The sequence below is a fragment of the Pelodiscus sinensis genome, chromosome 10 (assembly GCF_049634645.1).
Source record: "Pelodiscus sinensis isolate JC-2024 chromosome 10, ASM4963464v1, whole genome shotgun sequence".
NCBI lineage: Eukaryota > Metazoa > Chordata > Testudines > Trionychidae > Pelodiscus > Pelodiscus sinensis.
Genome location: NC_134720.1, coordinates 41496039 through 41516987, shown reverse-complemented (window position 1 = coordinate 41516987; position 20949 = coordinate 41496039). Strand labels below are relative to the sequence as shown.

Genomic DNA, 20949 nt, shown 5'->3' with positions numbered 1-20949 from the left:
TAAAAACAAGTATAGACCATGATTAATCAAATAGAACAGGCGTCTGTGAAAATTTCAGATACTTTGTGAGTTGAGATTTTGCACAAAGATATAATTATTCATGCAATTGCAAAAGATTGACGTATTTATTGATATAAAATTAATATACATTTTGTGATTTTATTTGGGAATAAATAATTAAACAAAATATTAACAAAATATTCCCCTCCTCTCTCCCAGAGCCCGGCATTCTAACCCAATCTCCCTTCACTCCCCCAGAGCCAGGCCCCCCTGCAACCTAATGACTCTGCCCCTCCCTCAGAGCCAGGCATTCCCAGCCCCCCCCAACCTAATGCCTCTCCCCTGCCCTAGACCGAGGCACTCCTTGTCCCCCCCCCCACTTCATGCCTCCCTCCTCCACCATAGCCAGGACCACCCAACCTAATGCCTCCTCCCTCTCCCAGAGCCAGGATCTCCCAGCATCCCCCTCCCCCAATCTAATACCTGGATCCTGGAGTCGTCGTTGCCACCTGAGGCAGCATGAGCACAACGGCTAGCTGTGAGCGCCTGCTGGAGTGCCCAGCGCAGAGCATCCAGACAGCTGTGAGCGTGTGTGCAGAGCAGCTCGGCTGGCCGTGAGCAGGCACTCGGCCACATGATCCGAGCAGTCAGCGGGCCGCACTTCATTCTTTTATAAAAATGTTCTGGGGGCCACAAAAAATTTTGATTGGGCTGCATGCGACCCTCCAAATGCCAGTTTGACATGCCTGGACTACATGATCACAATGATCCCTTCTGGCCTTAAAGCCTATACAACTATAAGAATAGCTACACTGGGTCTCCTAGCCCAGTATTTTGTCTTCCAACAGTGGCCAATGCCATATACTACCGGGTTAATAAACAGAACAAGGTACTTATGGAATCAGTCTCCTGTTATCCAATTCCAGAATCTGTCGTCAATGACTTAAGGACCTCCAGAGTATGGGGGTGCATCCATTCCCTTCTTAGCTAATAGTCTTGGATGTGTCTATCCACCATTAGGATGGGGTGAACTGGTCTCTTAACTCATTAAAGATGTTAGCCAATAAGATGGAGGACCTCACTGAGGCTAGAACAAGGGAGGCCAGACAATGGGAGAGAGAGAAGATGGAGAAACTGTAAGAAAACATTGAAGCATAGAGCTGCTCGACATTTCTACTGGAAACATTTTCCAGCAAAAATGCAGTTTCATAAAAATGAAATTCTTTGCAGGAAAATTTCATTTGAAATTTCCTGCCCCCTCCCCCACTCCCCCGCTCCCCCGCCCCCCGAGTTTGACTGGAAATTTTGAAACTAAACAGAAATTTTAATTTCTCTTTGAGTTTTGTAGTGGTCAATTGCGGAAGAACTTTGTTCGTGATAGTTTAGGGGTGGTGAGGCCTGCATTTCTTCCCCCCCCTTTTCCTTTCCCCTATATCTGATGAGCCAGAATCAAGTCTTTGGGAACAAAGCCTCTTAAGATAAGCATTGTTGCCAGCATAGCAAGAACAAGTATAAGATAAGGTTAAAGGACGAGAATTCATAAACAACTCTGTTTACCCTAAAGTACTGATCACATCAACAGGGCCAAAGGACAAGAACAACCAGATCAGAACCATATCAATAACTAACAGCTAAGCTCTACATCAGCAGTAATGAGTAAGCCCTGGAAATTTCCAAACTGCCAAACAGGGCAGGAAAACTGTATTTAAGACTGCCTCAGAGCCTAGCAAATCGGACTTCACCGATGGGCTTTGGGTACCAGCGCCTTGGAAACTGAGACAACTTCCCACTTCGTCCGCAGCCTACCCGGGGTCCCAGGCTTGCAGGAAGGGATGTAAGATATGCCGCTTCTTTGTTATATTGTTCGTCCATTTATGGGGCACAGCTGTTAGCTGTCAAGATATAAACTACTTGTGCTTGACAGATACCTGTGTGTCGTCCTTTGTACTTTGGGAACCCAGTGTCAGACCTGAGACTTACTCTTGCCGGCTACAGGTTTTGATCTTTCCCCTTTCTAGGACCAGAGATTGTGAAAGAATAAATACTCTCCGAGGTTTTTTTCACACTTTTTCCCTTTCCCACTCTAACTTTTCAAAATATCTACCACTTTATTAAAAGTTACAGAGTGGCAAATGGAAAAAATGAGACATTAATAAGGGGAGGGAGAAGCGGATAGAGAAAAGCCTACACATTATTCTTCCACACTTTGCCACACATGCTGATTTTCATTTTTCTGGGTGGGTACTCCATCCCTCTCTGCTCCAAAGCCCTGCCTCTACTCTGCCCTCCCCTGAAAGCTTCACCCTCAGGCCGTGTCCAGACTCAGGGGTTTTTTCAGGAAAAGTAGCCTTTTCCCGAAAAAACTTCCCCTGCGTCCAGACTCAAGCCGCGTTCTTTTGAAATTATTTCGAAAGAACGCGGCTTTTCTTTCGATGGCGGTAAACCTCGTTTCACGAGGAAGAACGCCTTCTTTCGAAAGTTCCTCTTTCAAAAGAAGGCGTTCTACAATGTAAAGAGGCCGTCTTCGAAAGAGAGCATCCAGACTCGCTGGGTGCTCTCTTTCGAAAAAGCGGATTTCCTCTATCGAAAGATCCGCCTGCAGTCTAGACGCGATCTTTCGAAAGAGGCTCTTTTGAAAGATGCTTTTGAAAGAGCCTCTTTCGAAAGAAGCCTGCAGTCTAGACATAGCCTCAGTCTACCTCTTCCAGCCCCTACTCTACCCTCTCCCACTCATTGCTGAACAGCTAATTTGTTGGTACTTGTTGGCTGCTGAACACCCATTACTTTTTGTGGGTGCTCCAGGATTCAAGCACCCACAGGGTGGTGTGACTATTCACTTTGCAACCAAAGAGATAAAAAGGAGAGAAGGCGGCAGGGGAGAACCAACATTTAAAACATTCTAAAACAAAAGAACACTTTGAATCAAAATAAAATGAAAATTTCATTTTGTTTTTTTAATACTTCCAGAAAAAAAGTCAATTTTTTTCTGGAATAAAATAGTGGGTTTTTTTTTACATCTCTAGCTATGAGTATATATCAAGAGGGAGTGGTTGAGGGTGTAGATAGGGGCTTGGTTGTATATTGTCTGTAAAGCACTTTAAGATACTTAACGTGAAGTGCATTCATTGCATAAGCAGCACGGAATTTTAGTCTGGGATTCTTTGAAGGTAAGAGATGGCTCTCAAAGTGATGGTAAGAGGTGAGACTATGAACAGAGCTCAACTTGTGCAGCTATTCATTTACACATTATTTTACTACATATAAAACCACAGTCTATTGTCAAGGCTGCATCTGAAAGCCTACAGTAATAAAACACTTGACAGCTACGTAATCATTCATTACTGCACTCCTCACAAATGACTCCTTACTTTTCAAACTTACATGAGGCTGGATTTTCATTTTTCATCACTGTGCTAACCAAAAAAATAAAAAGTGCTTCTGTCTCACTGTTGCCTTCTCTGCCTGTAAATTAGCTGCACACATACATATACCCCTCAGCTGCGTCTAGACTGGCATGATTTTGCGCAAATACTTTTAACGGAAAAGTTTTTCTGTTAAAAGTATTTGCGCAAGAGAGCGTCTACACTGGCATGTGCTTTTGCGCAAGAGATGTGCTTTTGCGCAAAAGCATCTGTGCCAGTGTAGATGCTCTCTTGCGCAAGAAAGCTCCAATGGCCATTTTAGCCACCGGGCTTTCTTGCACAAGAAATTCATGTTGCCTGTCTACACTGGCCTCTTGCGCAAGAACAGTTGCACAAGAGGGCTTCTTCCTGAGCAGGAGCATCATAGTTCTTGCGCAAGAAGCACTGATTTCACACATTAGAACGTCAGTGTTCTTGCGCAAGAACTCCCCGCCAGTGTAGACAGGCAGCATGCCAATGTAGATGCAGACCTGTACAATATCCCTTTGCTGCTCATCTGAAGAAACAGCCAGCTATGACAAGACATAGATGATGTTTTCAGAAGGTTTATTTACTACATCATAGTAGTTCTGAAGCATCTGGCATACTGTTTTAAGGTCTGAGCAATATTAAATAATGTCCCAATCTGTCAATTATAACTTGTATCCATTGAAACAAATAAATTAACTAAAAATCACAACATTTTAAATGTATCATCAAAACAATTGAAGTCACAGCAGGGAAAAGTTTGAAAACCTCAGCAGTAGAGTCTAGCCTTTCAGACATAGATCGATACACATTGATTCTTATTAAAAGGAACACAGGCCCTTTTTAAATGATACATTCTGTGCATACAAGTGGCCGTACTAAAAAATGAGGTTGATTTTGCCACGTTTTGAGTTTGGGTTTGTTTTTGCAAAACCAACACAAAAGAGGCAGTTCAGATCTGGGTTTCATTTTAAGCACACTTAAATTTAGCATGAGTGAGGGAGATTAAAGATCAGATCCTGACCCAGGCTGAGATCCCACTGAACTGCTAGAGTGGTACAGTGTGACTTGAAAGCATCCATATATATGACTCTGCAGTTGGGTGAAATGCCACGGTAGGCAGAAGTGCATTAGCCTTCCTCAGTCCATCCCCCCAGTGGTAGATGTGCTGAAAGCATGGCTGGCGCACATTGTACTCTGACGATCTTTGTCATTATAATGTCCCTTATGAGAGCAATTAACTCAAAAGTCAGATTTTGATTTTGCTCCAGAATTTGGCTCAGGTTAATAGTACCAGGACCGTAGACACAGGCTGACCATAAAAAAAATCAACATTTGCCAACAATTAGCAGCAGCAATTGAAGGCAATTCACAACATTTGGACACAATAACTTAGGTATTTCAAATGCCCTTGTGGGGTAACTCTTGATTTTATAAGGACGAGGACTGTAAAATGCCATTGAATTAATTCCCATCTACATCATATAGTGAAAGTACTGTCATCTATTTACAAAATCCACTCCAGTTTGCAGATTATCTTTATTTCACAAAATGGCTATGCTTATCCCAATTAGTTTAAAAAAAACTCACAAAAACCCAAAGCTAATCTCGTGTCTCATTAAAGAAATGTAAATAGGATATGTGGATAATTTTGTTCATCTGAGTTGGTTCAGACCTTGCTGTAATCTAAATAACCTGATTTAGCTGTGAAAGATGGAAATGAGGGAACAGAATATAAAAGAGAAAGCATTACAAGAAGGTTTTATTTTAATTCTGATTCAACCGTCACTGCGGCAGCTCTTGGCATTTTTAGAAAAGCTGTAGATAGCTAATCTTAGAATTGATGAATGGCAGTTACGCTTCTTTTAGGAAGAAAATAAGAGGAGAATGGAATATTGAATCAAGTGAACAGGCACATCTTCATGAATAAACCTGGCAACAGAAAGACATCTAGATCAAGGATCTTGGAAAACTTAACTTCTTCTCTATACTGGGTACCTATATTGTCCATTTATTCAAAAAGTAAATTAAAATGATACTGTGCATGAATTCCTTGCCAAAAGAGGTGCCCTAGAGAATGGAATCCCATCCCCTTTCATGGACTGGTTGCAACATGGGCAATGGAAGTGCAGTCCCTCCCCCCAGCACTGTTCCTCTTTGACCTGAGATGAGCAATATTTAGAGAAATGCACAGATTCATAAAGTCTTCAGCTGACATTTTTCAGGTGGCATATGAGTCAGAAAAGAAAGTGCATTTTTACGTAGCAGGATATTTAAAGGCCATACGCATCGTCCTTCAAACTCTTCACACAAAAGAGATCAATGTACAAACAACATCTATTACAGTGATGGGGGAGAGAGACTTGGAAAGTTCCCTGTAAAAGCAGAGCGTGTCATCCAAGATTCAAGCTTGCTGTGTTATAGACGGTGTGTGATGGGGCAGACAGGCCCCGCACTGAAGGGCAGAGGGTAGCCCAGGCCCAGCTGGCATGCTCCCAGCAGAGCCTGGGTATAAAAGCAGAGAAAGCCCTGCAGCCAGGGAGTCCGCAGGGGGAAGGAGTAGCCCAGGTTGTGCCGGTGTTTCTGCAGCAGCTGAGACCGGAGTCGCTGCCTGTGCCCAACCCGGAGACAGAGCCAGCAGCTGCCAACTCCAGGGAGGCAGGGCCACACCTGCAACCCTGACAGAAGCCCTGGCAGGTACTGACTCTGAGGCAGATGGACCACCGGGGAGCCAGGGCGTGGTAGGAAGCAGCCCAGGGCAAAGGACTAAAAGCGCGGCTCGGCGTGTATCGGCCGGATTCCCCACCGAGCAGGCAGGAGCCATGGTCCCTGCTTAAAAGGCCCTGGGCTGGGACCCGGAGAAGAGGGAGGGCCCAGGTCCCCCTACCACCTATTTTCCCTTCCCTGGACAATCAACCCCTGGTCCAGGAGAGGCTTTGCTGGGCGGCTAGGCCTCAAGAGCCGTATTTACCCTGTGACAGGGCACCTGCCCTACACTGGCCCTTTAAGGGCAAAACTCAGGCCTGGAGCGGGAGGGGGGGGGGGGGGGGGGAGAGAGAGAGGGAGGGCTTAAAGCAAAGACCCAGCTGAGGCCATTAGGGCTAATGAGAGCCTAGCTGGGGGCTGTATAAAGAAGAACAGTTTGCTTCTGGGAGGAGAGAACAGTGAAGAGCTGGCAGTGGAGGAAGCAGGGAGAACAGTATTGGGGTGACCAGGCAGGGCTAGGGGAGTGCCAGCCAAGGTGTTCCCTGGCTGTAGGGACTGGGGTAAGGCCCGGGGCTTGGAGAGTTATAGCAACACAGCCCAGGTAAGCAGGGAAGCAGATGTACACCCAGTGCCGGTGATGAGCGGCCCGTATAGACTGCAGCTTTCCCTGAGATGGGCTAGATCAGTGGGTCACTGAGGCACAGTGGAGAGTACGCACCCTAACAGACCCTGATGGAGGGGCACTGACTTCTGAACCACGCTGATAGAGCCGTATTTACCCCAATAGAGGGGCCTGATCTTTGTATTGGAGCTGCGAGTACCGGAGCTGCCCTGATAGAGGGGCCTGGACTTTGTATTGGAACTGTGGGTACTGTAGCTGCCCTTATAGAGGGGCCTTGACATTGTATTGAGACTGGGGGAGTAGTGTGGATGCCCTGATCAAGGGGCTTGAAGGGGGACAAAGAGACCTTAGGAGGAGGGGCGTACCCCATGCCAGGGGCGTACCCCTCGACACGGTGCAAACAGGTAAATAACCAGCTTGTGTGAGCAGGGACAAAATGCTATATGTAACACTGAGTACAACTGCCCAAAAGGGATCAGGCAGGTCCCACTTATGGTATGTGACAGGTAGTCAAAAGCTAAAATGTTTCAAATTTAGGTGCCTACATTTGTAATTAAGTCCCAAAATAAAAACAGCCTGATTTTCAGAGATGTTCACAGATTTGAGTGTCCTCTGATACTTTGGGAATAAGTCCAGCCCAGGAACCCAGAACAGCATAAAATAGAACACAAGGGCTACATCTAGACTGGCATGATTTTCCACAAATGCTTGTAACGGAAAAGTTTTCCGTTAAAAGCATTTGCAGGAAAGAGCATCTAGATTGGCATGGAGGCTTTTCCACAAAAGCACTTTTTGCAGAAAAGCATCCGTGCCAATCTAGATGCGGTTTTGCGCAAGAAAGCCCCGATCGCCATTTTCGCCATCGGGGCTTTTTTGCGCAAAACAGTTTTCAGCTGTCTACACTGGCCCTTTTGCTCAAAAGCATTTTTAGAAAAGGGCTTTTGCCCGAATGGGAGCAGCATAGCATTTCCGCAAGAACACTGACAATCTTACATGAGATCGTCAGTGTTCTTGCAGAAATTCAAGCGGCCAGTGTAGACAGCTGGCAAGTTTTTCCGCAAAATGCTTTTGCGGAAAAACTTGCCACTCTAGACGCAGCCAAGCCGTTGGGGTTCAGATTTAGCTGTCTGACTTCAGACACCCCCATTCAACAATTCTGGCTATAATACTTATTAAACTTTGCTCACGTACACAAACACACCAAGTATGATACTAAAGTAAGGAAAATCTATGCAACAACTGGTTCTATCTGTGACACTAAGGTCTTGGCAGGGGTGTGCACAAGGGGCACAATCCCCATCCCAAAATCTCGGGGTCTGGAAAGGGAAGAAGCAGTGGGGCAGTTGTCTGTTGGTGGAGCTCCTCCTCCTAGTATCCCTACAACATCAGATTCTCCTTCCCTAGTGTTGGAATCCCATGCATCTGCCCCCAACTCACTTCAGTGGAGGATGTGCAAAGCAGGCAGCGGCGCTGGGAGAAGTAGCAGTTGTAGGGGTGGGAGAGAGTTCAGCTGGCAGCCTTACCATTTCTCCACTCCCTGGGGCTGCGAGAGACACGGAGAATTCTACTGGCTCCTCTCTGCGGGGCTTCCCTTCTAAAGGTGTCCCAAGAAATCTAGGGGTGTGTGTGTCACACAAACCTTTCATTTGAGTATGTTTATTGTGCCCCTCCAAAAGCGGTCAAATTTAAATTCCTGAGCATGCTCCTGGGTCTTGTCCACATGGCAAGTTACTACATGCAAGCTAGGCGGTGTGGCCTCACTCCAGGACTCTCACTGCACTACAAGAGCCCATGTGTCACATTTCTGTGTGGCACACTGTATATTCACACCATAGCTTGCTAGGCAGTAACTTGTCTTGTAGAGAAGTCTGTAGTAATTTGTCACATGGTCATGCAGCTTTTTCCTTTTTGAAAAAGAAATACAGCTACACTTTTTTTTTTAAATTAAGCAAGTTTCTTGGTATTTAAACAACTAAGAGGTTTACCTCCTGCAGTAACTTAACTGTAAAGTGGAGTTAAATACCATTATGGACAGTGCCACACCTTGTTTTCACTCTGACTCTATTCCAAATATTACGCTCTCATGTATTAAACCCTGTGGATTATTAAAATCACCTAGTTGCAAATTGGCTTCTCTCCCAAACTAACAATGTGGAGACTCTCTTTCTAAAGCAAATGTAATATCGAAATGCAGACAAGTGACCTAAAAAAGGCCCTTGAGGGCAGGCCTGCAATTTCCTGACTCACATTTTCCTTATTCCCTCATTTGTTAAGTTTCGCAACATCAATTTTTATACTGTTGCTATTTTATTCTGTCCAAATGGTTACTGAATACTAATGAACTGTCTCTCCTTGACAAATGAGTTATTGTTTGATATATTACATTAGGGATGTAGAGAATAAACTACTTACGGACACTAGATATTTGTATAAAATAAATTTACATAGTACTACACTATTAGTGTAATGAGCTCCATTATCCGGAAATAAATAGGGGCTGTAATAAATATAGAGTTTGGCACTTTTACTACTTTATTATGAACCTTCTGAAATAAGCTTTCTGGAAGTTAAAAGGAAAATGGTTACCTTACTTTACACATATCCTTTGAATGTCAATGTTTTACCCAATACTAATTATTTCAGACAACCTTATCTAAATGGCAAATATAATAGTGTTGGGGAAACCAATTACATCAAGGTTACCCTCCAAGGTGGTTACGAAATGGTCTTACTTGAGCTGGCGGTGGTCACCATATTAGCTTTATAGCTATTGTTTCCACTGATGCTAGTGCCAGTTCTGGGACATTTCAAAAGGAAAAGAGTCAAAGGTAGACAACCCACCCCTATGCGCATCTACTCAGGCACAAAGTACATAGAGAAATTCAGTGGAAAACGGAGTGAAATTCAGTAGTACAAAATTGAGTGAAATTTTTCTAATGAACAGTAAATTCAACAAAAAATGCCATTTAGGGATGACCAAAACTTTTCACAATTTTATGTTGGATCTGGGAAAAATTTTGGCGAAATAAAAACATGGAGGGTTTTTTTTTTAAACTCTGAAACTGTTTCTAAACAAAATGTCAATTAATTTTAAAATGTTATTTCAAACAGTTTCATGTTCAAAAATGTTTTTTTCAAACTGATGTTTGACACTTTTCATATAACAAAATCTATGTTTTTAATTTGAAAGAGAAACATCTGGCCCTCCAAAATTCTTTTGATTAAAAAATATTCTATTTAAAATAAACAGTTTGGCCACTAACTTTCTGGATGTCTGGCTGGTGAGTCTTGCCCACATGCTCAGGGTATAGCTGATCACCATATTTGGGGTTGGGAAGGAATTTTCCTCCAGGGTAGATTGGCAGAGACCCTGGAGGTTTTTCGCCTTCCTCTGTAGCATGGGGTACAGATCACAGCTGGAAGATCTCTGCATCTTGGGGTCTTCAAAGTATTTGAAGGCTTCAATATCTGAGATATAGGTGAGAGGATTATTCTAGGAGGGGTGGGTGAGATTCTGTGGTCTGCACTGTGCAGGGGGTCAGACTAGATGATCATAATGGTCCCTTCTGACCTTAAAGTCTATGAGTCTATAAGTGAAAAAAAATGAATTATCCACTCAGCTCTAATATAGAGGGTCATTAACCATTGGCTGAAACATTTCATTCCCACACAACTACTTACACAGTTGTGAATTGTCCAATTGACTCACATAAGCAAGAGTTTTGCAGAGGTGGTCCGTCATGCTAAAGGCTTGACTAAAAGTGACTCTCTTATTGATCAGTGCCTGAATTCCATGAAGAATAAAGATCTTTATAAAGGAATAAATCAAAACTGGAACAAATATATTCCAAAACATGAACTAACAAGCAGAACTCATTGACAAGTGAGGAGCATGTAATAAATGATAAATTGGATACAGTGGTTAGCATGATGACTCTTTGTAAACTCATTAGGCAAGAATCTTGCAAGATGTCCTGATTAGTTTTGGATTACATGTTTACACTTGCACACAGTTAACCAACTCCCATGAGAAAATATGGGAAACTTCTTATTCAACTGTAGAGTTGACTAGCTGCTGGTATGCTAAATCCTGCTCTGTTGAAAGCCACTGTGATTAATGAGCTGGTGGTGGTCACTCTATTAGCTTTATAGCTATTGTTTCCACTGATGCTAGTGCCAATTCTGGGACATTTCAAAAGGAAAAGAGTCTATGCACATCTACTCAGGCACAAAGTACATAGAGAAATTCAGTGATGGACATCATTTTAAGACAATTGGTTCCACAGCCTTTTATCATGCTGGACTCAATAAGCTTTGCATGTATGATCATTTTACCAATTACAGTTTTTATCTACCAGATATACTCACAAGCCGAATTTGTTAGGTTAAAAAAAGTGATGCATCAAGGAGCGGGGTCACCATGTCAACATGTCTATATTGTCACTGTAGATCAGAGGTTGTAGAATCTCAGTTCCCAGCCTATCATGGTAAGCTGCTGGTGTGCCAGGATGTTTTGTGTACCTGGAATGTCCACAGGCACAGAGCTCCTAATCTCTCAGTGGCTGTGATTTGCTGTTCACGGCCAATGGGAACAGCAGGAAGTGTCAGCCAGCATGTATCTCGGTCCAAGCTGCTTCCTGCAGCTCCCATTGGCCAGGAAGGACAAATTGCAGCCACTGGGAACAAAGGGGCTGTGTGTCTGTAGATGCTCCAAGTACATAAAACAGTGGCTTACTTTGATGGGCTAGGAACTGAAGTTTGCTAACCATGATATATTTTAAAAGTTGTAGTCACAAGAAACACACAAATGTTTTAGTAGACTTATTTTAATGTAATCTAACAAAAAGGCTGTTACAATAGCTGAACAATATGTATTCACATATCTTCAAAATTATAGTCCATGTTTTAAAGTCTCATATCATTTTAATGTACTTATTTAAAGAGTCTTAAAATCCTTCAATGTCCAAATCAGTCTGCAATTCACCAAACAGTTCACTAAACTAAGCGTCAGTTATAGCTGCTTTTGCATCATCATTGTAGACATCTGCAGTTCATCCTCAGACTCAGATTCATTATCACCTATCTTCATTTTGTCATCAACAAATATGGTGTCGTCTTCTGACCCATCAAGTGCATTACTGATGCAGCATTTCCAATGATTTTTTTTATCATTTCCCAGGGAATGGACTCTCATGCATCTTTCACCCACTGGGTAACCAGATTGATTTTGGGCTTCATTAGATTCCCACCTCTTGTGAACTTCACCATGCCTGAGTGCATCGAGTTAGACCACATTTTGTGTAGCCTGTCGTTAAAGGGTTTGTTCAGGCAGCCATCAAGTTAAGCCTCCAGGTATGACAGCAAAGGAGTTTTCATTTTCTGCCATGTTTCACCTCATCTGTCTTGTGTGCTCTGAACATGTTGCAAACAAGTATAGAAGATTTTTTGAGACGTGCTCTTGGCCTCTGAGTCCACACTTTTTCCAGCCATTTAAGAGTCCTACTTTTATCCAGCCATCCCTTATCATGTATGCACATGAAGATACATGCAGGAAATGTAATGTTTTTAGCAAGGTTTTTCTTTTAAAAATAACAACAGGAGGACGCTTTGATCCATTGACCAAGCAAGATAAAACCACTGTAAAATTGATTTTTTTCATGGACAGTGATTTTTATTAAAACTGTTTTTTCACCTACGCTAATTACTGTTCTGTTGCTCGGGACATCAAGTGCCATTGGTGTTTCATCCCTATTTCCTAGTAACTCTTTGAAAAGATTTTTCTTTCAGGTCTCTCAGAAGCTTTTGTGCTATCTTGTGACAAAGACAGAGACCATGGTGGTTCATGAAGCGGGTACACCAACCTGCTGATGTGACAAACATTAATGACTTTACTAACTTGTATTTGTTGTCTTTCGACATGTGCAGAGCACACAGATAAATTACAGTTCTAGTGGCGAGATGCCCATTTTGTCAACATGCAACACCATAATAATTGAGATTGTTCTCCAGCCTAGCACCTCATTGGTCATTTTTTCTTGCTTCTTGGCATATTTTTAGTATTGTTTTATTTTTTCGCCATTCTCTTATCTGCTTCTCATTGATAGAGAATTCACAAGCAGTAGCACAATTATGGTTAGATTTTACATATTAAAAAACTTTAAGTTTGAAGGCTTCCTCATAAGCAGACTTTTCTTTTGATTTCTCCATTGTTCATTTTAAATATTAGTATGAAATATGTAGAAAATAATTTAGTTATAGATTTTATAGAACTTTATAGAGGAATGTCACCTGTTTCATTACTGTCAATTTATAATCATTCTTTATTTCAAAGCAGCCCTGTACTTTGGCGTGTCTGTAGTGCTAACAGGGTATTTAAATTTTATTACAGATTTTATCGATTCTGCGCATTATATTTTTAGATTGGTTAGAGACTTATTAGGTCCAGTAGTTAACATGCATGAAAAGATCAAATGACACAGTAGCAGATTGACACCAGTGCCATAGTACTATCATTCATTGTATTTTTCTGATTGACTTGTAAGGGTAGCATTTTATGAAATGCATGGGCATTTCATAATTGCACGAAGATAAAATTTAAATAAAATTTTAGCACGTTTTTTAAAGAAACAGTCCAGAACTGACATTCCATCATCGATGATTTGCAACAGGTCATCAAACTTTGGCTCCCAGTCCATCTGTGTAAGCTGCTGGTGTGCAGGGAGTTTAGTTTGCCTGGAATGTCTTCAGGCATGGATTTCTTCATCTCTCAGTGGCTGCGATTCATCATTCCCAGCCAATAGGAGCTGCAGGAAGTGGTGCAGATCAAAGGATATGCTGATTGTTACTTCCCACCACTCCTGTTGGCTAGAAAGGGTGAACTGCAAACATTGGAGGCTGCAGAGCTCCATATCTCCAGATGCTCCAGATAAACATAATGTCCTGATGCTCCACTGGCTTATCATGAGTAGCTGGGAAATGAAATTTGAAAACTGCTAAAATATAGGGTTGGCTTCTGAAAGGGTCATAGCAATTTGCCATTTTTACCTACTCATCTTGGGCAGTAAGTTTATAAACGAGCATACTAATGACCATGTATATACCTTATATCTGCAAGTTATTCTTTAGTTTGAACTCCAATAGCATTTTGTATTTATCTCCATTAATTAGAGTTTTAAAAAATTTCAATTGCAGGATCTGTCCACACTCCTAAGATGTATCTGTCTCACAAATATTTATTTCTCCTCATCTGCTAATCCTTCAGTGCCCAGTGAATTTTCTATTGAATATTGAATTTTCAGGGTGTCAGCTTTGGACTAAAAACATGGCAAAAGAGAAAAGCAAGGAGAGAGAGAAAATGGCATAATGTTTTGAAAGAATGGCTTAAAAAGACTGCAGTTTTCAACACTGATGATCCAAAGCACTACAATTCAAAATAATGCTATTACAGCTGTGTTTTGGTTCATTGTAGAATCATAGAATACTAGAATTGGAAGTATCTTGAGAGATCATCAAGTCCAGTCCCTTGCCCTTACGGCAGGACCAAGCACCGTCTACATCATCCCTGATAGATGTCTATCCAACCTGCTCTTAAATATCTTCAGTGATGGATATTTCACAACCTCCATAGGCAATTTATTCCAGTGTTTAACCACTCTGACAGGAAGTTTTTCCTAATGTCCAACCTAATTATGTTTATAAAGCTGGGATTGAATAAAACAGAATAAAATATAACAGCAACAACTAAATAAAATCAACCTGCCAAGAATGGTGAAATGCAGTATCATGAAGTGAAATGAGCTAGAACCGGATTTCTTCTTTTTATCTTTTCTATGAGAAAAGACCATATAATAAATAACAATCAGTTGCATTAGTAATGTTTTTAAAGATATACAGAATACTCAGAATATGAAATCTTGAGACATTTTAATTGTTGACCTACTATTGAATAACTTTAATTTTAATATAATTTATGAAGCAAGCATGTCTGATGCACATTGTTTCTTGTCAGCCATTGTTCTGCTGCTGTAATACATCAACTGAGCAAAGGGTCTCTGATGATGTATTATTACTGTATATCATAAGAAAGATACTTTGCTCTGCACACAGGATAACTAACACACATAAGCAAACATTCTTGTAGACATGTGAGACCTGCAGACAAACCTATTAAAAATAAATAAATTTTGACAAGGTGCATATAAATAAATAATTTTTGCCAACGGGCATAAAGTGGGTAAGTCCAACATTTCCAGGGATAATTTGACTCCAGGAAGAATTTTGCTGCAGAAAGAAATTGTCCATTCCAAGGACCATCACATGTAAAAGCTCAATCATGCAGAGAGTGGACTACAGAGAAAAACAAGATGTGTTCTGGGACTGTTTCTTGGGGAATGTTGCCTTACAAGGAGGCTGGCCAGACAGAAAGCAACTGGAAAGAAAGGTTGGAAGGGGGAAAAGGTAAAATCCAGGGAAGTGGCAGCCAAAGCTGGTGTGCCATTAGGAGGGTTGTGAAGCACTGGAATAGGTTGCCTAGGGAGGTGGTGGAATTTCCACTTCTAAGGACACGGGCAAACAACATTTTTTTTCGAAAGAGGATATGCAAACTCCACGGGAACTTGCACATCTTCTTCCGATCTCAATTTTGAAAGAGGATCTTTCAAAAGTGAAAGTAGCCTGGACGTGGTTTTTTGAGGGAAAAAACCCTTTTTTGAAAAAGACATGTAAACATCCTTTTATAGGGAGAGTGGTTTTTTTGATTAAAGGGATTTTCTCTGAAAAAAAAAAATGCATCCAGACTACTTTCACTTTCAAAAGATCCTCTTTCGAAAGTGAGATCGGAAGATATTCTCTCTCCAAAATTCTATGTAGTCTAGACATAGCCTAAAGGTTTTTAAGACCCAGCTTGACAAAGCCCTGGCTGGGTTGATTTACTTGGGGCTGGTCCTACTTTTAGCAAGGGGTTGGACTCTATGACCCCCTGAGGTCTCTTCCAACCCTATGATTCTGTGTGTCTGTGTGGTGAGGGGGAGAGTGGCAATGGGAAGGCATAGACAGGGAAGCCATTTTGTAGACATGGGAGGAAAACATTGTCAAGGTTTTTATGTGACTCCATCATTATGGTTCCTCAGCAATACCCTTGGGACTGGCACCACAAGACAGGCTAGCTCAGAAGATGAAAAATAGAGTAATATGCACTATGTAAAAATGTTAAAAATATGGGTAATAACAAAAATATTCAAACAGAAAAATATTGGTGATTTTAAAAAATAACATATTCCGATGACACAGAATGAGGACCGTAATTTCACATGAGAGGGGAAAAAATGAGTAGGAGCACATAAACTCTTAAAAAGCCAAGCACCTGCCCATACATAATCATTCTTTAGTAATTAGGCATGAGGGAGCTGATTTGTTCAAAACATGAGATATGTGGAACATTTTTAAATAGCTTTGGTGGTGGGCCTGAGCCAAAGCCCCAGATTTGAACTCCCCAGACTTGGAAAAAGTTCTGGATTTGATTTGAAGTAGCAGCTACTAACTCTCTGAAAGTTTTCTGAGTTCCACTAATTTGCCTTGTACAAAGGGAAGTTTAGTATAGGCCAAAGGATTTGAGAAAAACAAAGATTTAGATGGCAATATTCTTTGTCAACAAACATATTCTAAGCTTTTGTATATGGGAGTTCTGAGTTGGCCGGAAAGATCCTTTCACACTTGGATACTAAGCGTCTCTGCACTTAGGAACACAGAGCAGATCAAAGGGACTCACGGGAAACTTTCAAATCCAGAACTTTAGAGTAGAAGAGATGATGCCTGAATTCCAGCCTCTCTCAACCAGGCCTTCCCATATCTTGGCTCTTGTCTTGTGCATGTAGACTCTATTAAAACCCGTAAGTGTGTGTGGGGGGGGGGAGGGGCAAGTGCGTGTTAGCTATTCATCCCATTCAGCTGTTGTTTCAGAGCTTTAATCTTGTCTGAGAGCTCTCAAGTAGCTTTGGCTGCTTGGCCTCCTGTCAATTAGCAATTGAGATGCTGACTTTCAAGCTAGGATATTCATGCTTTTCACTTTCACTGTGATACTTGGTTCAGTGTGGAGTAAGGCTAGGCAGGAACACTCCAGCCAAACTTCTGCCTACACAGTCTCAGAGTCTGGATTTGGACCTTTATTTGTATCTATTATTCACTACTCATATTTTTTAAAGCAAACAGGAATGAGAACAGGTTCAACTTCTGCTTTGCAAACCATTCATAAGAGCAGGGCTAACAGAACTGTGCTCAGATTGTTATAAGAGTATTGAAGCTATTAAGGCTGTGTAGAAAATGAAGCTTATTTTATAATGTACTTGGACTATCTGCCAGAGAAGCACCAAATCACTTATTCTACTTAGTCAAATTTTCCCAATGTGTTTACTTTTGAGTCCCTTAAATTCTGAGGGCCGACTTGAGATGCCTAGTATTGGATTTTCAAAGGTGCAGACCAGCAGCAGCTCCAATTGACATCCACTGAAATTGCAGTTGCTAAGCACTTCTAAAAACAGGTCAAAGGTCTTTCAAGGCAGACCTCAAAAGTTGAGGCAATCACATATAGTGAACATCTTTGAAATCTGTGGCTGCATTTCTCTGGAGGAATACTTTCCTCCCATTCCTATGATAGAAGAATGGCAGTCTGAACCCTAAAGCTAGTGTGAATTAATTACTAACATTGAAGCATCTTTCTGCACAAGTGTGCTGGTTTCTGAGTATAAGATGGCAACTTCCCTGTTGCTTCATAAGTACATAATATATATGAACCTTACAGGTTGGATCCTTGTAGAATGCAGTAAAGAATAAAAGAAGAGAATAAGCAGGGCAGACTTTTCATTTTGGTATCTCATAAGGTTAGGATCACAAGGCAGGTGATAGAATAAAACAAACATGCCACTGTCATTTTACTGTCATGTATCGTATGAGTAGCAAAAGTAGATGGACTCTCAATAGCTAAATTAATGAGACGTTCCAGAAAATATAGCTTAACAGAAAAGGAGAGCATAAATGTGGAAAAAGGAGAGAGTGTGAGTAAGGTAGAGAGAAAAACACTGTAAAATTTAAGCAAAGTGAATATATACTGCTTGACGCCATTTACAATTACAATAGTCTCTGTGCTGAATGATACACACAAAATAATTGGGTAATATTTTTAGTAAGACATAATTATTGGGTTCTTTTGCAGAACACAAGGGGTTTTTTTTGTTTTAGTTTTTTAATGAAAATGTATGTGTTTCCATCTCTCCCCTAGGATGGGCTGAAACAGTCCTATCAGCTGTCTTGTAATTGCATAGTACTTGAAAATTCATCTGTCAGGAAAAAAGTTCCCCTTAGTCTCTGCTGATTTTTTCTGGGACTTGAGCCCTAATAATAAGTGACTTAGTCTCATCTCTAAATTGAGTGCTTGGTAGTGATAGAAAGTATTTGAGAAGGCAGCTAGAGCACATGAGTTTTGAAATTTACTCTCCACAGCATGAGACCTCATTGTCATGTAATTTAGAGCTGTTCAAAGATAGAATATAATTAAATTGTAGTAGATCCTGGTAGCAGAAAATTCTCTACTACTGACACCACATCTACCTGTGGGTGTGGGGGGCTCATGCAGTGACAAATGGAAACTTCAGTATTGTGAGCTACTTTAACTTTAGATTTTCCCTCTAAGGACATGTCTACACAGCAGGGCAAAACTCAAATTAAGCTACGCAACTTCAGCTACATCAAGTCAAAATAGCTTAATTCGGCTTTTGGCGCTGTCTACACAGAAGGAAGTCGAAGGAAGAACACTCTTCCTTCAACTTCCCTTACTCCTTTTGAAATGAGGGTTATAGGAGTCAAAGTAAGAAGTCCTCCAGCTGGCCATAACTTTGAAATAATGCTGCTGTGTAGACATACCCTAAGTGACCATATTTTTCCCACTAGAGATCACTCTTGAGGAAGGACAGACCTTTATCATCCATTTAAGACAACCCGTTTGTTACATCTGGAGCCCACGCTAATGCTGTGCTGTTCATCACTTCACCCCAACACTTATTATAACACAATGAAATGTAAGTGGATTTTTTTTGTATGGTTCAGTTATGGCCACTATTTTCAGAATTTTGTCACTGGTCTGAACTTGTATAATTAGCACAATTCATATTCCCACAGATTAGCATCCAACATCTATACAACCACAAGCAGTATAACCAATATTGTACATAACCCATTGGTGAACAAACATTATTACAACATGAATCTCATATTGTGATTGTCTATGTCATCACTGAAAAGCGTCTTTATGGAATATGCTTCTAAATACCCCGGTGAGTCCATGCAACCATCAAACCCGAAATCACCCAAAGTATCTCAAATATAATGAGCACAGTTCTAGCTTAACTTTATGATCTTACATGCAGTTCCAATAAGCAAATGAAATAAAGGTCAGTCTCATGAGTTGTGTGTTAAAACAGGATTCATTGTAGAATAAACATTTTGCATACAATCAACTTTGAGCTATATTCTGCCATCCTTACTCATGTTTAGCTGTACTTCACAACATTTACCTTAGTTGGGCTACTTGCAGAATAATGTAACATTGAACCAGAAGAAGAATATCAGAATATGGATGTTATTTTAGGAGTGCTGTAAAGTGACATCATTAAACACTAAAAGCCAGGACATGCCACAGTTTCAAATGGAAACATTTATGGAGCCCTAATTTTGAAGGTGTTTTTAAGCTTCCCTTAATATTGGATAAAACAGAAGGTTTTTAAAATGTTTTCTTTCTTAAACTGGGTTTTATTGTTTGTTTTTGATTTTTCCTCAGGTTGATCTGACTTTGAGGCCTATATTTAAAAAGTGATGTTATACTAACTTGACAGCCATTTATGCTAATTTTAAGCACTACAGCAGAACCTCAGAGTTATGAACACTAAAGATATGAACTGACCAATCAAATACAGATCTTGTTTAGAAACAGAAGTTTGTAATCAGCCAGCTAGAGAGAACAACAAGGCAAATATGGTATCATGCTGTGTTAAATGTAAACTACAGGTTGAACCTCTCTAGTCCAGCATTCTCTGGTCCAGCAATTACTGTGGTCCAGCATGATTTTAGTTAGTTGGATGTCCACTTACCATGGGTGTGGCCAAGTTTCCCACAGTAACATAAAGTTTGTTTATGGCTACTAGTCCTGCTCTCAGTGTTCTATGCTGTTATTTAGCTCTAATTTACCCCTAAATGTTTTCTGAGAGTTCTGTACACAATAGAAGTGTTGGTAATGCTCCAAGACAAATATTGACCTCCTGTGATTCAGCAAATGCTCTGGTTTGGCACCAGTCAGATTCCAAGGGTGTAGACCTAGAGAGGTTCAACCTATACTAAAAAATAAAGGGAAAATTTTAAAATAAAGACAGTAAATAAGTTGTTTCTGTTCTTGTTTCATTTCCATTAAGATGGTTAAAAGCAGTACAGCTGCTCCCCAAGTTGCGAACGGTTGAATTATGACCGTTTGCACTTACGACCAAAGCTCCCATGGAGCGGTCGTAAAGGCAGTCCCCGAGTTACGAACGTGTCCCACGCTTACGAACAGCGTGGTCGTGTGTAACTCAATGGGATCCGAGTTACGGACCAAGTGTTGGTCCGTAACTTGTTTGTAACTTGGAGAGCGGCTGTATTTTTCTTCTCCATAGCAAAATCTCAACACTGTATTAAGTTAATGTTCAGTTGTAAACTTTTGAGAGAACTACCACGCTTTGTTCAGAGTTGAGAATATTTCAGTTATGAACAACTCCATTCCCAAGGTGTGCATAGCTCTTACGTCTGTGTGGTTTACATATAGTAGAATATAACAGTGAGTCTTCTTTATATTGCCTTATGAGAAGTTTGCAAGCATACTTGCACTGTATATTGCTTACAAATGCCTCACTGTCCTCCTGACAATCAATCTGTGGCAAATCGCTGTAATAATCTCTAGCAGCACTGCAGCTTAAGATTCATACCATCAAATACACTACCTCAAAGGCTAACGTCTAACTTCAAAATTCCAAATATTGCAGGCTAATAAAAAATTAAATAGCCTGAGATCCTCTCCTGGGATCCGCTGTCAAACATCTCTTGAAAGAAAGAGACAAACAGCCTCCACCTTAGAGTATGAATGCCTTTGTCTTTGAAATAAAAAAAGAAAAAGACACAGCAAGGGGTGGCTTTTTTCACTAAAAATATATTCAAGAT

At 41.0% G+C, this 20949-nt stretch overlaps 1 protein-coding gene and 1 long non-coding RNA gene across 12 annotated transcripts in view; one reads left to right on the top strand and one right to left on the bottom strand.

The window, feature by feature from the left end:
• The window catches only part of NLGN1 (neuroligin 1), a 676946-nt gene that overhangs the window by 61642 nt on the left and 594355 nt on the right, over window positions 1-20949 (bottom strand). The gene's annotated exons all lie outside the window — the stretch shown is intronic.
• Window positions 1749-19018, top strand: LOC142830796 (uncharacterized). Its single transcript, XR_012906304.1, has 3 exons — window positions 1749-1834; window positions 18658-18785; window positions 18886-19018. It is a non-coding gene; the product is annotated as an uncharacterized LOC142830796 (long non-coding RNA).